Genomic DNA, 16727 nt, shown 5'->3' on the forward strand with positions numbered 1-16727 from the left:
TAGCAATTTTGGCAACCAAATTGTTTATTCAGTTTTTTAAGTGAAAATATTTATTATTTATTTTTCAAATTTGTCAAATATATGATTAAATTAAGACGAATACGAATTAAAAATTTTTTTTTTTTTCATTTTTGACATTAACACTGCATACATATCCGATAAAGCTTTGGTGACAAAACCGTACATTCGGTTTTTTCTGATTTAAAGCTTGAAACAAATATTTCGAACTTGTAAAATATATGATGAACATATTTTAATTGTCTGGCATATACAAATTTTCGCTTTCTCATTCCCTCAACATGGTCCTTAAAACAATTTCGAAAGAGAGTAAATCAACACTATCCCATGAAGCCCGTTGAAGGCGAAAAATTATAGCACAATCAGTCCTAAAAAAATTCAGTAGATAATTTTGAAACGAGCCAAAGATGGTCTCAAAATCATACAGCTTTGTATCCGAAATTACCCCGAAAACATTCCGAAAATAATGCGTAGATAGTTCGATAAACCCTCCCAAAAGTATCCCTTCAATAGTCAGGAAATGGGATCGCATATTTTCTAAAATTATCACGAAATGATCCGAAGATAGTTCCGATATGAAACCAAAATAGTCTCGAAATAGTACGGAGGTTTCACGGAGTTTAAACCTAGATGGAAGTTTAATAAAAAAAAATCGAAATCATAGCTTGCGCTAAATGCTCTTGAATTTGCCCATTTCTACCATTAAATATGATTAATTCAGTTGTTCAGAGCATCAAATCGTTCAATTAAATGAACATCCGATCTTAACGCATACTTAACCCATCCAACTGGTTGTTCATGTGGCGTTCATGCAGGCCACATTCATATTTTATAAATTGCATATATTTTCAGCTGCACTTACCTCCAACCAAAATACGAATAGCTTAACACAATTCACAAATTTTAAAGCTTACTGTATTTGCTTTTACATAAATCTGAATTTATGTAACTCAACAAAAAAAAGTTCAAAAACATAAATATTTTTTTTTTGCAATCACTGACAAAGCCAATCGACCATCTGTCAGATACAGCATAGCCTTCCGCTACTTTGACCGCTAATAAATTATGTCAACAGCAGCTGTGCATAACCATGTTTGTAGTTGTAATTATTATGAGCATTTGGCTACTGTGGTTAGGCGAAATAATTCCTTTAATTAACAATTTTATGATTTATTTGCATTTGTGTACGTGCTCGTATTTATTATTTATTTAAGTTATTACTTTTCTGTGGCAAATTAAAACTTTTTTACTTAAGTTTGGAACCTCGTATAATAAAAGGGTAAGAAGAGCGCAATGGTAGAGGGAGCACAAGTATATTTTCACAAAATAAGTATTTTTATATATAATGTGAGTTTGTTTAATTATTTAATGGTATTTATTTTTAAAATTTATAATTAAATAGCTTCTTTCCCTTCTTCTCTTTGCAGGCAACCAAATGAAGCAAATTAATCTGGTAAGTGCGCTTATCTCAATAACCAAAGAGCAAGAGTCTTGCTGCACGATGTGCCATTGCCTGCATACATATGTATGTAGGGTATGTTCCCTTCTAGAGGCCATGTTAGCAATACTTTTTTTTTCATATACAAATATTTCCTTGAAATCAATGTTTTGGCGACACCTTGAAATTGCATTAATACACCAAATACTCAAACTATTTATCATGAGAATTAGCGCCAATTACTTTATAAGTCAACATATTTCACATTTCTAGCCAGTGTTATACATTTGATTGGCTTAAAATGGCATGGAAACTAAATTTTTTTGTTTGCGCGACCAAATTTTGTTTCCACAGCCTTAGCCACAACAGCACACCGACAACATAAACAATGTCAAGAATTTTGCTGTGAACAACAAAGTGCAAATGGTTTAAGGACATGCGACCAATTTCTACTAATACAACACGCAACAATTCAGAGCATTTTTTTAGGTATACAGTTTCTGGCAAAAAAAAGTATATACTAACCTTTTTGTATTTTAAAAAAATTGTAATAAAAATAACAACAACATGAACTTTATCCGTGAACGTAATCGTGACCATAGCCATAACCCTGACCGTACACTGCAAGTATGATCATAACCGCATCCGTAATCGTAACCATAACAACAGCCATAAACGCAACTGTGAGCGGTAAATCAAGCTGCGAATTACAAATTACAAATTAAAATCAAATATTACAAACTACAAATCACAAATTACATATTACAAATCACATATTACAAACTCCAAATAACTTCAAATTACACATTACAAATTACAAACTACGTATTACAAATTACAAATTTGAAATTACAAATAAACTGCAAGTTACAAAATACAAATTACAATAACAAACTACAAATTACATATTAATTTAACTAAAAACAAAAAATTACGCATTAGATGTTGTAAATTAGAAATTACAATAATAAATTATAATTTAAAAATTACACACTAAAAATATAAATTTACAGTTACACCTTCCAAGTAACAAATTACAATAACCAATTACAAGCTAAAAAATTTTAATTTAAAATTAAAAACTACAAACTACAGAATTTAATTTTAATAACTACAAACTACCAATTACAGATCACAAATTACGAAGCACCAATCACCTTCCAAGTTACAAATTACAAACCACAAACTACCAAATACAAATTACAAATTACAGATTAATTTAATTAAAAACTTTAAATTACAAATTACAGGTACTAAATTACAAATTACAATAATAAATTATAATTTACAAATTACACACTTAAAATTAAAATTTACAGAAACAAATTAAAAATTACACCTTCCAAGTAACAAATTAAACCAATAACAAATTAAAAATTTTAATTTAAAATTAAAAACTACAAAATTTTATTTTAATAACTACAAACTACCAATTACATATCACAAATTACGAATCACAAATAACCTTCCAAGTTACAAATTGCAATTTAAAAATTACAAATTACAAGTTGCAAATTGCAATTTAAAAATTACAAATTACAAGTTACAAATTACAAACTACAAACCACCAAATACAAATTACAAATTACAGATCACAAACTACGTATTACAAATTACAAAATACGAACTACAAAATTACAAATTACAAATTAAAAATTAAAAACTATATATTACAAATTACGATTTACAAATTACACATCAAAAATTTAAGTTACAAATGAAAAATTAAAAAATTCTTACAAATAAAAAATTTATTATTTTTTGCCAAAAAAATTACCATCCCCCATTTTATGACACACACTGTACCCAACGCTTATTCTCGGGCGTTCTTGCTACTAAATGTGACAATGTTCATGACCATAAAATTATTGCAAATTGCCGTTTTAGCAATGAAATTGAAAATGAAGTTTCCAATGACAAAATCAAAACAATTAAATAAAAATCGCACAAAATACCCAAAGCGGCAATTGCTTAGCAAAATCATTTGACAAAACGGAAAAACTAAATAAGCAGCAACAGTTTTTTTTTGAAATTTTTTAAATACTCACATTCAGAAATTTAAAACGCAAGCGCACCTTATCTCTTGCTCTCGCTCGTGCGCTGCAGCTCCTTCCGACGGCTATGCTCGTGCTAGCGCTGGCAATTTGTTGGTTTGTCATTCAAACAGATTTCAAAGTCAGCATTAGCAGCATGAGAACAACAACAACAAATTTGTTCTAACCATGAAATGTAACATACACACACTGTTAATGGCAACAAGCAATATGCCGCTTTATGTCGCCACCGCCTTATCGCCGCTATAAATGGCAACATCAAGTGCAACCACATTTTCTTACAATGTCATTTAGGCAAAGCGATGCGGTTTACCAAATCAAAACAACTGCCGTACGTACATACGTACACACAATCGTCAGTCTGTAGCCACCAGTCAGTCAGTGTAATAGTCTGGCAGCAAAGTGGTGAGCGAACGTTGGTGAATGGCGTGCAAGTCAACCACAGTTGGCCGCCAACAAAGTTGCAGCTGTCACAATGACAGTTGCTTACAACTGAAAATAAAAACGCAGCAACAATGAGATGAAAAGAAAACAAAAATTTTTTTCGAAAAAGTTTTAGATAAACCTTGGTACATCATCCGTTTATCTGTCACGCCTTTTTCTTCTACTTTGTATGCAAATTCGTTGATATTTGTTGTTGTTTTGCTCTTTTTTTTTTTTTTGTTTTCTTCGTTTATATTGTTGATAGTTAAGTTGAAAAGTTATTATTATTATAGCATGCGTATGCTTTTGTGGTTTAATGCACGAGCACTCAGCAACACCTTCTGCAATTAAAAAATGCAAACTCATTTTGAACAATATTTTCACATAAATTTTTTTCCATTGGCTGTGATTATCTTTTATCTTCATTGCCATTAAGCGAAATGTCAACAGCAACGATTGTATTAAAAGGAAGGTTTATAGAGCATACGTGGTGGCATTGGTTTTGCAAGAAGTCCTGGTTGTGTAAACGCACTTCTTGGGGTCTTTGTCAAGTACGCTATGAAGGCGGTTAAGGAAAGTAGGCACACATGGCGTATGGGAAACATTTTGTCATGGTAAAGAGGGAAGATTTAGAAACAAGGCTTTTGGCCTGCCTTTGCCCTGGGCATTCAATCTAATGTTGTCTAAACTGCTTTGTTTCCCAGTTATTAATGGTTTCCATAGTGTATACCTTTGTGAGTGCATTGAAGGGCTCTGGACCATAAAATGCTTCCCTAGCACTCTTCTTGGCTGAGTAGTCTGTCTGCTCATTACATTGATGTCCCTGATGCCGGAAATCCATCAGCCCAGCTCATCATCCACTAGCTTAGAGATTCTATTGTAAAACTGCAAAACTGCAAAGCACGTAAGGCTGCCTAGCTGTCTTAGTTTAACGAGGATACTTATCGAGGATAAGCCCCTTCTTAGGAAATATCTACCGCAAGCTTCTATTGCATGGATTTCTACCTGAAAAATAGTGGGGTAGCATCTCATTGGTATCGATTTCTTGCAGTTTGGCACATAGATGCTAGCTTCTGTTTTTCGCTCATCAATCCAACTATGAACCAGGCCTCTGTGTATATGGGTTTCCTGTTTTCAAACGAGTTCTAAGGAAAAAATTTAACTAAATTCATCAAAAAGTATTCATTTGCTCAAAAATATTACGTGAATATTTCGAAAACATTCATCGGTGAGATAGGCTTTTTTATTTCAATAGCTCGTATTACTTTAAATTTCATAATCCTCTTTAAAAATGGTATGAGTCATACCTACCCACTGCCCTTAGCGTATTACTCACGCGTATATAGTTGAAATGCACTTGTCACTGGACCATCTTTATACACAGCTGTGTGCAAAAAATTGCATTTTTTTATAAATGTGTTCAACTTTTTGGCGTATATTTATTTTCCGTTGTTTTTTAAAATGAGTTTATGAACTGTGTAATAAATGTGATGAAAACTAATTTCGAAAATATTTTCGAAAAATTCGAAATTCGTATTCGAAAATTAAACTTTTTTTTTTATAAATACATTTATTATCTGTTGGTTTTTTAAATACGTTTATGGATTGTGTAATAAAAGTGATGAAAACTAATTTCGAAAATATTTTCGAAAAATTTGAAATTTTTGTTTGCAACGATTCGTGAAAAACTGGTCATCGCTAGATTATTCTCGCTATTGTACTTTAATTTCGCTAGCATCTTTACATATAGTCTTGTGCAGAAAAATAGCAACAGAATTTATTAAAAAAGGTGTTTTTGCAGTTTATTAATTTTCTAATATTTTTAAAAATAAAGCTTTGAATTATGTAACGAAAGCTATGAAAACGAAAATATTTTTTAAAAATTCAAAATACGTATTCGAAAATTTTAATTATTTTTCGAAATATTTAGAAATAGTACTCACAAGTACACATTGGGTTTAGTTAGTTTATTCACGTTAATAACAAGCGCAATTCAAGTTTCTTTGTCATGAGGTCTCGTTATGTCTGTGTTTAAAAATAGCTTTCAAAATTATATCTTCTATTTATTAACACATTTTATCAGTGATGTTTTTCTTCTATTTCTTATCGTTAGTTTTAGAACACTTGTATGTCATACGAAAAGAAGGCTACGTAAAATGATTTCAAAAATATTTTCGAAAAATTCGAAGTTCGATTCGAAAGTTTAAAAAGCTTCGAAAATATTTCCGAAAAGTTCGAAAACTTGAAAAGTTTTTCAAACATTCAGGGAATTTTTAATTTATGAATTATCACATGTTCGTGCATATTCTGCATAACTGTTATGTTTTCGAAATCGAGTTTTGAATTTTTCGAAAATATTTTTGGAATGAATTTACAAAGTTTTCTTTTTAATAATACAAAATAAACTCTTGGTATAAGTTTTGAGTGGACACCGTGGTGTGACGGTAGCGTGCTCCGCCTACCACACCGTCTGCCCTGGGTTCACACCCCGGGGAAAGCAACATCAAAATTTTAGAAATAAGGTTTTTCAACTAGAAGAAATATTTTCTAAGCGGGGTCGCCCCGGCAGTGTTTGACAAGCGCTCCGGGTGTATTTCTGCCTTGAAAAGCTCTCAGTGAAAACTCATCTGCCTTGCAGATGCCGTTCGGAGTCGGCATGAAACATGTAGGTCCCGTCCGGCCAATTTTTAGGGAAAATCAAGAGGAGCACGACGCAAATTGGAAGAGAAGCTCGGCCTTAGATCTCTTCGGAAGTTATCGCGCCTTACATTTATTTTTTATTTTTATAAGTTTTGTAAATTGAAAATTTAAATCTATCAAAAATAAAAAAGAAATAATTACTATAATTTAATTCCCATTGCTATTTTTATACACACAGGTGTACAAAACAATATTTTTTTTCACAAACAATAAGCCCCTTAGAAAACGAAGACAATTGCTTGATGACTCATTTCAAACTTAACCACAATCCTGTTACTAATTTTGCACTTGCAGTGCATTGCAGCTGAACGTCGTAGACCACCACCACTGGCCGCAGCGTAATAACATAATTAATATAAGCATAACTACCTCCTCTCTCCTTGCACTGCGACAGAGCGACAAAGCAATAGAAGGCTAGGAAATCTGCTTTCTTACACACAAATATAGAACAAAAACACCTTGGCCTCAAAAAGCAAACAGTTAAAAGCCTGCTAAATGAATAGGCATTTTTTAAAGTCATATTTTGTATTGAATTTTATACAACACTCTCTTTTTTTGTTTATCATTCACTTGTACTTGTACGTACTTTTTCATAATTCTCTCACAACGCTCACTTGATTCTTAATATTTGTGGCCTTTACAAAATGTGAAGGTGATGGCTGTGAGTTGCGGCAATAGGCATAACAAATTAATGAGACTTTAATTGTTGGATAAAATTTATATCTTAGTACATTGGTACACGCATTGTTTATTAGAAATTCAAATCAATAAACAAAGGCATTCACTTTTATGCATAGATTTGCCCCGACATCTGCAATTTGCGCCAATGACAGCGCACACGGCGTATGAGTAACAAATGGAATCATTGATCGCGGGCAGCAGCGATCACAAAATGCTTAGCAAACAAGTAAGGAAGGCTAAGTTCGGGTGTAACCGAACATTACATACTCAGTTGAGAGCTGTGGAGACAAAGTAAGGGAAAATCACCATATTGTAAAAAGAACCTAGGGTAACCCTGGAATGTGTTTGTATGACATGTGTATCAAATGGAAGGTATTAAAGAGTATTTTAAGAGGAAGTGGGCCATAGTTCTATAGATGGTGTTTTTGTTTGTTTGTACGATATGGGTATCAAATGAAATGTGTTAATGATAATTTAAAAAGGGAGTGGGCCTAAGTTCTATAGGTGGACGCCTTTTCGAGAGATCGCCAAAAAAGGTGGACCAGGGGTGACTCTAGAATTTATTTTGTATGATATGGGTATCAAATGAAAGGTATTAATGAGTATTTTAAAAGGGCGTGGGCCTAAGTTCTATAGATGGACGCCTTTTCGAGATATCGCCATAAAGATGGACCAGGGGTGACTCTAGAATTTGTTTGTACGATATGAGTATAAAATGAAAGGTGTTAATGAGTATTTTAAGAGGGCGTGGGCCTTAGTTCCTTATGTGGACGCCTTTTCGAGATATCGCCATAAAGGTGGACCAGGGGTGACTCTAGAATGCGTTTGTACTATATGGGTATCAAATGAAAGGTGTTAATGAGTATTTTAAAAAGAAGTGGGCCTTAGTTCTATATGTGGACGCCTTTTCGAGATATCGCCATAAACGTGGACCATGGTGATCCAGAACATCATCTGTCGGGTACCGCTAATTTATTTATATATGTAATACCACGAACATTATTCCTTCCAAGATTCCAAGGGCTTTTGATTTCGCCCTGCAAAACTTTTTCATTTTCTTCTACTTAATATGGTAGGTATCACACCTATTTTACCAAGTTTTTTTCTAAAGTTATATTTTGCGTCAATAAACCAATCCAATTACCATGTTTCATCTCTTTTTTCGTATTTGGTATATAATTATGGCATTTTTTTCATTTTTCGTAATTTTCGATATCGAAAAAGTGGGCGTGGTCATAGTCGGATTTCGGCCATTTTTTAAACCAATACAAAGTGAGTTCAGATAAGTACGTGAACTGAGTTTAGTAAAGATATATCGATTTTTGCTCAAGTTATCATGTTAACGGCCGAGCGGAAGGACAGACGGTCGACTGTGTATAAAAACTGGGCGTGGCTTCAACCGATTTCGCCTGTTTTCACATAAAACAGTTATCGTCCTAGAATCTAAGCCTCTACCAAATTTCACAAGGATTGGTAAAGTTTTGTTCGACTTATGGCATTAAAAGTATCCTAGACAAATTAAATGAAAAAGGGCGGAGCTACGCCCATTTTGAAATTTTCTTTTATTTTTGTATTTTGTTGCAACATATCATTACTGGAGTTGAACGTTGACATAATTTACTTATATACTGTAAAGATATTAACTTTTCTTTTAAAATTTGAATTTAAAAAAAAAAAAAAATTTTTTAAAAAGTGGGCGTGGTCGTTCTCCGATTTGGCTAATTTTTTTTAAGCAGACATACAGTAATAAGAGTAACGTTCCTGCCAAATTTCATCATGATATCTTCAACGACTGCCAAATTACAGCTTGCAAAACTTCTAAATTACCTTCTTTTAAAAGTGAGCGGTGCCACGCCCAATTTTACTGGTTTTCTATTCTGAGTCATAAGCTCAACTGACCTACCAAGTTTCATAGCTTAATCCGTATTTGGTAATGAATTATCGCACTTTTTCGATTTTTCGAAATTTTCGATATCGAAAAAGTGGGCGTGGTTATTGTCCGATATCGTTCATTTCAAATTGCGATCTGAGATGGGAGCCAGGAACCTACATACCAAATTTCATCAAGATACCTCAAAATTTACTCAAGTTATCGTGTTAACGGACAGACGGACGGATGGACGGACATGGCTCAATCGAATTTTTTTCGATACTGATGACTTTGATATATGGAAGTCTATATTTATCTCGATTCCTTTATACCTGTACAACCAACCGTTATCCAATCAAAGTTAATATACTCTGTGGGCTCTGCTCAACTGAGTATAAAAAAAAACATTCAGAAATATTTAGCAAATATCAAAAACAATTAGAATCAGTGTCAGTGCTAATGTTGGCAATCTATAAAAACAAATAAATAAATAAACAAATGCATTTGATTTGCAAGACTTAAATGTTTATGAGCATTGAATGAAACGACTGGAGGCGCTGTCGACGAGAAGTCGCTGCCACTTCACATATTGAATGACAGCATTGTTTGTACTCCTTGCGGCATTTGGCATTAAATAGCACACAATATATACATTTACTAATTTCTGTGCTGATCATTGTTGTTCTTTTTGTTAGTGTTCTAATAAATTGCAGCGCGCACCCCTCAAGCACGTCATCTATTTAAGCAAAAAATTAGTTCAAGATCAACTGACGGTCTCATAAAGTACAGAATAGCCGCTGCTGCGACTGAAGCTGTGTGAAATTCTGTGGAGTTTTTTTGTTTGCTGATTGCCGCATATCGATGCATGACAACCTTGTCCCTGAAGCGTTTTTGCATTTCAAAGCTATATAAACTGTTTAAGATTACTTATATGCATATGCAACTACATATAAACAAACAAACATACAAACATACATGCATACGTAGATACATACATAAGAACATTCAATGAATTTTCTGTTTGTTTATTATTATTCTATTTTTTTACGATCTAACTATAAAACATCTCTCTGTTTGGTTCTATCTAAATGCGTGCGTGCGTGCGTGCGTGTGCTGTGATTTTATTTCTCTTTCGACTTTGTGAATCACCTTCGATTTTCAATTGCAGCACAGGTAACAGCAGTGCATCTATCGCCACATTTAGTATTCAACAACTTAAGCTCAGTTGAGTACGCATTACGACATTTGCCAAATGTGTCCACTATAGCTGTTACCATATACGCTGCCTTGTTTGCCACCACTTCCCCTTTTTATCTTTATAAATATATACAAAAAAATAATTAGTTTATTCAATGTAATACTTCAAATACGAATCGTTTTGGTTTCGAGGTAATTCGTTAAGTGCAGCTTTAAGTGCAAGCTTTTAAGCTTTTTGTGTTATTGTTGTTGTTTGTAAGTTTATCATTGTTGATTTTATAAATTATTTTATATGTACTCATTTAAACATTTTATTTCTAAATAAGAGCCTTTTACGCCAGACTAATTGAAGCGGCCTCCGTGATCTGGAGGTAGTACTCTTCCTACCACACCGATGGTCCTGGGTTCAAGTGCTGGACAAAGTCAAAAATTTTGATTGAACAGTTTTTTCAGTTAGAAAGGATCAAGCTCACCCCTCGGCAGTGATTTGGAAAACTCTGAGTGTATTTCTGCCATGAAAACTTTCTCAGTGAAAATTCATCTCCCTTTCGGAGTCGGCATAAAACATGTAGGCTAAGTTTCCCAATTTGTAGGGAACATTAAAAGAAGCGCGAAGCAAATTTGATGAGAAGTTCGGCCTAAATCTCCTCGGAGGTAAATCGCGCCAAATATTTTTTCTTTCAACTGAAGCAGTTGCTTTCAAACTTCTATATTTTATAAGCCCCTGCAATTTCGAAAGAGAATTCTATCCTAAACGTATTTTCTTATTGAAGCAGTGCCTCTCAAACAATATTTTGAAAACCACTGAAAATTAGAAGAGTGCGTCCAGTAAAATTTTGATGTTTTTTCTACATTCATATAAACAAATAAAGCAACGTGGATGAGGCAAGGGCGTAGCCAGAAAATTGCCTTGGGGGGGTTAAAAAAAAAATTTTTTTTTTCAGTTAACTAAATATAAAGAAATTGTCTTTAGCTTCAACATTAAAGTACGTGTATTTAGAATATGATATGAAAAAGGTTACATTAAAAACTCAAGCGCATGCGTCGGCTTTTCTTTGCCACTTCGAACTTCATCAACGGTAATAATTTCATCACGGTGGATGCTTAGTGATGCACAGCCATTCAATCGATTTTCACTCATCGTATTTCTCAAATAGTTTTTAATCAGCCTAAGAGTTGAAAAAGATCTCTCGTTCGTTGCCGTTGTTACTGGAAGCGTACACAAGATTTTCAACAACATATGAACATTAGGAAAAACAACAGAATCGCATTCCTGTAATATTAATCATAGATAAATTGATAAAAGAAAAACCGAAGTACCTCCTTCAGGAAGAAGTAGAATTCATGCTTTATGAGGCTATGCATGAGATCTAACGTATACGTATATAAAATTCAAAAGAAAGAAACTGATCGAATAGAAAAAAATTTAATTTAAACAAGTAAGGAAGGTTAAGTTCGGGTGTAACCGAACATTACATACTCAGTTGAGAACTATGATGACAACATAAGGGAAAATAACCATGTAGGAAAATGAACCGAGGGAAACCCTGGAATGTGTTTGTATGACATGCGTATCAAATGAAAGGCATTAAAGAGTATTTTATGAGGGAGTGGGCCATAGTTCTAGAGGTGGACGCCATTTAGGGATATAGCCATAAAGGTGGATCAGGGTTGACTCTAGAAAGCGTTTGTACGATATGGGTATCAAATGAAAGGTGTTAATGAGTATTTTAAAAGGGATTAATCCTTAGTTCCATAGGTGGACGCCGTTTCGAGATATCGCCATAAAGGTGGACCAGGGGTGACCCTAGAATTTGTTTGTACAATATGGGCATCAAACGAATGGTGCTAATGAGTATTTTAAAAGGGAGGGGGCCTTAGTTCTATAGGTGGATGCCGTTTCGAAATATCGCCATAAAGGTGGACCAGGGGTGACTCTAGAATGTGTTTGTACGATATGGGTATCAAATTAAAGGTATTAATGAGGGTTTTAAAAGGGAATGGTGGTTGTTGTATAGGTGGTCGCCCTTTCAAGATATCGCCATAAAGGTGGACCAGGGGTGACTCTAGAATGCGTTTGTACGATATGGGTATCAAATGAAAGGTGTTAATGACTATTTTAAAAGGGATTAATCCTTAGTTCCATAGGTGGACGCCGTTTCGAGATATCGCCATAAAGGTGGACCAGGGGTGACCCTAGAATTTGTTTGTACAATATGGGCATCAAACGAATGGTGTTAATGAGTATTTTAAAAGGGAGTGGGCCTTAGTTCTATAGGTGGATGCCGTTTCGAAATATCGCCATAAAAGTGGACCAGGGGTGACTCTAGAATGTGTTTGTACGATATGGGTATCAAATTAAAGGTATTAATGAGGGTTTTAAAAGGGAGTGGTGGTTGTTGTATAGGTGGTCGCCTTTTCGAGATATCGCCATAAAGGTGGACCAGGGGTGACTCTAGAATGCGTTTGTACGATATGGGTATCAAATGAAAGGTGTTAATGAGTATTTTAAAAGGGAGTAATCCTTAGTTCCATAGGTGGACGCCGTTTCGAGATATCGCCATAAAGGTGGACCAGGGGTGACCCTAGAATTTGTTTGTACAATATGGGTATCAAAAGAAAGGTGTTAATGAGTATTTTAAAAGAGAGTAATCCTTAGTTCCATAGGTGGACGCCGTTTCGAGATATCGCCATAAAGGTGGACCAGGGGTGACCCTAGAATTTGTTTGTACAAACGAAAGGTGTTAATGAGTATTTTAAAAGGGAGTAATCCTTAGTTCCATAGGTGGTCGCATTTTCGAGATATCGCCATAAAGGTGGACAAGGGGTGACCCTAGAATTTGTTTGTACAATATGGGTATCAAAAGAAAGGTGTTAATGAGTATTATAAAAGGGAGTAATCCTTAGTTCCATAGGGACGCCGTTTCAAGATATCGCCATAAAGGTGGAGCAGGGGTGACTCTAGAATTCGTTTGTGCAATATGGGTATCAAACGAAAGGAGTTAATGAGTATTTTAAAAGGGAGTGGGGCTTGGTTCTATAGGTGGACGCATTTTCGAGGTATCGCAATAAAGGTGGACCAGGGGTGACTCTAGAATGTGTTTGTACGATATGGGTATCAAATTAAAGGTATTAATGAGGGTTTTAAAAGGGAATGGTGGTTGTTGTATAGGTGGTCGCCCTTTCAAGATATCGCCATAAAGGTGGACCAGGGGTGACTCTAGAATGCGTTTGTACGATATGGGTATCAAATGAAAGGTGTTAATGACTATTTTAAAAGGGATTAATCCTTAGTTCCATAGGTGGACGCCGTTTCGAGATATCGCCATAAAGGTGGACCAGGGGTGACCCTAGAATTTGTTTGTACAATATGGGCATCAAACGAATGGTGTTAATGAGTATTTTAAAAGGGAGTGGGCCTTAGTTCTATAGGTGGATGCCGTTTCGAAATATCGCCATAAAAGTGGACCAGGGGTGACTCTAGAATGTGTTTGTACGATATGGGTATCAAATTAAAGGTATTAATGAGGGTTTTAAAAGGGAGTGGTGGTTGTTGTATAGGTGGTCGCCTTTTCGAGATATCGCCATAAAGGTGGACCAGGGGTGACTCTAGAATGCGTTTGTACGATATGGGTATCAAATGAAAGGTGTTAATGAGTATTTTAAAAGGGAGTAATCCTTAGTTCCATAGGTGGACGCCGTTTCGAGATATCGCCATAAAGGTGGACCAGGGGTGACCCTAGAATTTGTTTGTACAATATGGGTATCAAAAGAAAGGTGTTAATGAGTATTTTAAAAGAGAGTAATCCTTAGTTCCATAGGTGGACGCCGTTTCGAGATATCGCCATAAAGGTGGAGCAGGGGTGACTCTAGAATTCGTTTGTGCAATATGGGTATCAAACGAAAGGAGTTAATGAGTATTTTAAAAGGGAGTGGGGCTTGGTTCTATAGGTGGACGCATTTTCGAGGTATCGCAATAAAGGTGGACCAGGGGTGACTCTAGACTTTGTTTGTGCGATATGGGTATCAAATGAAAGGTGTTAATGGGTATTTTTAAAAGGGAGTGGGCCTTCGTTCTATAGGTGTTCTTCTTTTCGAGATATCGCCATAAAGGTGGACCAGGGGTGACTTTAGAATACGTTTGTACGATATGGGTATCAAATGAAAGGTGTTAATGAGTATTTTAAAAGGGCGTGGGGCTTAGTTCTATAGGTGGACGCCTTTTCGAGATATCGCCATAAAGGTGGACCAGGGGTGACTCTAGAATGAGTTTGTACGATATGGGTATCAAATTAAAGGTATTAATGAGAGTTTCAAAATGGAGTGGTGGTAGTTGTATATGTGAAGGCGTTTTACAGATATCGACCGAAATGTGGATCAGGGTGACCCAGAACATTATCTGTTGGATACCGCTAATTTATTTATATATGTAATACCTGCCAAGATTTTAAGGGTTTTTTATTTCGCCTGCAGAACTTTTTCATTTTCTTCTACATAATATGGTAGGTGTCACAACCATTTTATAAAGTTTTTTCTAAAGTTATATTTCGCGTCAATAAAACAATCCAATTACCTTACCATGTTTCATCCCTTTCTTCGTATTTGGTATAGAATTATGGCATTTTTTTCATTTTTCGTAATTTTCGATATCGAAAAAGTGGGCGTGGTCATAGTCGGATTTCGTTCATTTTTCATACCAAGATAAAGTGAGTTCAAGTAAGCACGTGAACTAAGTTCATTAAAGATATGTCGATTTTTGCTCAAGTTATCGTGTTAACGGCCACGCGGAAGGACAGACGGACGACTGTGTATAAAAACTTGGCGTGGTATCAACCGATTCCGCCCATTTTCACAGAAAACAGTTAACGTCATAAAATCTATGCTCCTACCAAATTTCAAAGGGATTGGTTAATTTTTTTCCACTTATGGCGTTAAAAGTATCCTAGACAAATTAAATGAAAAAGGGCGGAGCCACGCCCATTTTGAAATTTTCTTTTATTTTTGTATTTTGTTGCACCACATCATTACTGGAGTTGAATGTTGACATAATTTACTTATATACTGTAAAGATATTAAATTTTTTGTTAAAATTTTACTTTAAAAAAAAATTTTTTTAAAAGTGAGCGTGGTCCTTCTCCGATTTTGCTAATTTTTATTAAGCGTACATATAGTGATAGGAGTAACGTTCCTGCCATATTTCATCATGATATCTTCAACGACTGCCAAATTACAGCTTGCAAAAGTTTTAAATTACCTTCTTTTAAAAGTGGGCGGCGCCACGCCCATTGTCCAAAATTTTACTAATTTGCTATTCTGCGTCATAAGTTCAACTCATCTACCAAGTTTCGTCGCTTTATGTGTCTTTTGTAATGAATTATCGCACTTTTTCGGTTTTTCGAAATTTTCGATATCGAAAAAGTGGGCGTGGTTATAGTCCGATATCGTTGATTTTAAATAGCGATCTGAGATGAGTTCTCAGGAACCTACATACCAAATTTCATCAAGATACCTCAAAATTTACTCAAGTTATCGTGTTAACGGGCGGACGGACGGACGGACGGACATGGCTTAATCAAATTTTTATTCGATCCTGATTATTTTGATATATGGAAGTCTATATCTATCTCGATTCCTTTATATATGTACAACCAACCGTTATCCAATCAAACTTAATATACTCTGTGAGCTCTGCTCAACTGAGTATAAAAAGTCATATCTACACGGAAAAAACACTAATATGTTTTTTACATTTTAAAATGTTGAATCGTAATTCCAAATTCTGAATTGCTGAGTCTAGAAATGGGATAAAAATTTGTATACGATAGTGATCCTCCGCGTTTGTTCGAGCACTTTTTTCTAATAGGGATTTCATTAGACAAGCATACTGCTTTAACTGTCTGGTACATATTCTTTTATATGTAGCTTATCGCCGTGACGTAAGGGCAGAAGAATCATGCAAATATTCAGACGCATGGAGCATTGTGAATGAAACTAAGTGTGATATCTTGTGCATAGACGTCAAAATTCCAAAGTGATTGGATCACCTGATTTGTAATTGACTATCGCTGTCTCATTCTGTATCTCGTTCTATCAGGCTAGAAGTAAAATTTTTAACAATATTATATATACAATTGAATCCACGTTTTCTGGTCTTTTGTCTACGGCAGTAAGTCTTACTTAGGCCGTTTATCCGTTGTAATACCACTGTCAACAGCTCTGGTACGTTACTTTCGCATTAAACTTAGCCACCGTGTTTGCTTAACATACCACAGTAGGCCAACATTTTTGCCAAATTTTATCGCAATTACGCTATGAAGAATTTCATTTAGCTCAATTTCATTTGATT

The 16727-nt window shown here is 34.8% G+C and overlaps 1 long non-coding RNA gene across 7 annotated transcripts in view; it reads left to right on the forward strand.

The window, feature by feature from the left end:
* The window catches only part of LOC137241211 (uncharacterized), a 175065-nt gene that overhangs the window by 114742 nt on the left and 43596 nt on the right, over positions 1-16727 (forward strand). For all 7 annotated transcript variants that reach the window (XR_010949934.1, XR_010949937.1, XR_010949932.1 and 4 more), the window contains one exon: positions 1446-1471. This is a non-coding gene — a long non-coding RNA (uncharacterized lncRNA). The remainder of the gene's footprint in view (positions 1-1445; positions 1472-16727) is intronic.

This window comes from Eurosta solidaginis, chromosome 2 (assembly GCF_040869045.1).
Source record: "Eurosta solidaginis isolate ZX-2024a chromosome 2, ASM4086904v1, whole genome shotgun sequence".
NCBI lineage: Eukaryota > Metazoa > Arthropoda > Insecta > Diptera > Tephritidae > Eurosta > Eurosta solidaginis.